We start from the raw sequence: 1,127 nt of genomic DNA on the forward strand, positions 1-1,127 counted from the left end.
ATAATTTTATATAAGTTAAGTCTTACTTCTAAGTCTTGATTAAAATTTTAAACTCCCAAGTTTCTTTGTGAGATTAGAACACGCCGATACAGTTTTTTCAACAATGTCCAATGAAGGCACACAGCGCACGTAGATGTTAAGAGAATCCAGAACGCGACACCATGCTGCCATATTATAAATATAGTAATATGTATCAGTACAAAACTCGCAGACTTCTATATACTACTAAACTGTTACCCTCTAGCTGAAAAGTGAGACAAGAGTTTCACCATGTTTTGTTAGGTGAATAAAGGATAAGGGCCATTGCACACAAAAATATACAAGCTGCATATGCATAGCACACGACCGTCTGGACCAATAAGTTGCAATCTTGCAGATCGCAGTGCAATCTTGCAGAGACATTGCAGGAATATAAAATTGCAAACTTTCGATAGCAATAATATTGCAGCACCCTTACGGAAAAGCGCCGAAATAATTATTAGAAAATGACTGTACATCAGTAATTTCTGATAGTTCAATTACTGATATACAGTAATTTTCCAGTAATTATTTCGTTACTTTTTCGTAACGGCAATGTTTCAAAAATAATGAAAATACTATATTTTCTATTTAAAAAATTTTTCTAACTACGAGAATGTTATAATGCTATTTCCGTTGATACCAATAATGCGCGAATTATTATAAGTACACTTGATCAGTACGCGTTACGGTGTTGCTCGCAATCTCCATCTATTGTGAAGCGACATGACCTCCTTAAGTTACCTCGCAATAACTTGCTATGCATTGAAAAAGGCCCGGATGTATATGTATGTAATTAGTAAATTCTCTGCTTATGTACAACGACAAATTATTCAAAAAATATTGCGCTGCAACATTGCTATAATGTTGCACTGCAATCTCTCTGAGGGCGGACATTTCAACGTTGCTGCAATATTGCCATCTTGCAATGTAACATTTCTGCTATCTTCCTGCAATCTTTCTGTGCTGTGTGGGAACAAGACATGGCGGCACATGGTGGACCATAGATCTAGGAATAGCAGAGATGGAGCGTTAGCTCATGGGGGGGGGGGCTTTGCGGGAGGGGAGACGAGGTAAAGAGTGCTTAGCTCTCATCAGTGAACTCTACA

This window comes from Vollenhovia emeryi, unplaced genomic scaffold, assembly GCF_000949405.1.
Source record: "Vollenhovia emeryi isolate VEMERY1.0 unplaced genomic scaffold, V.emery_V1.0 DF939323.1, whole genome shotgun sequence".
Taxonomy (NCBI): domain Eukaryota; kingdom Metazoa; phylum Arthropoda; class Insecta; order Hymenoptera; family Formicidae; genus Vollenhovia; species Vollenhovia emeryi.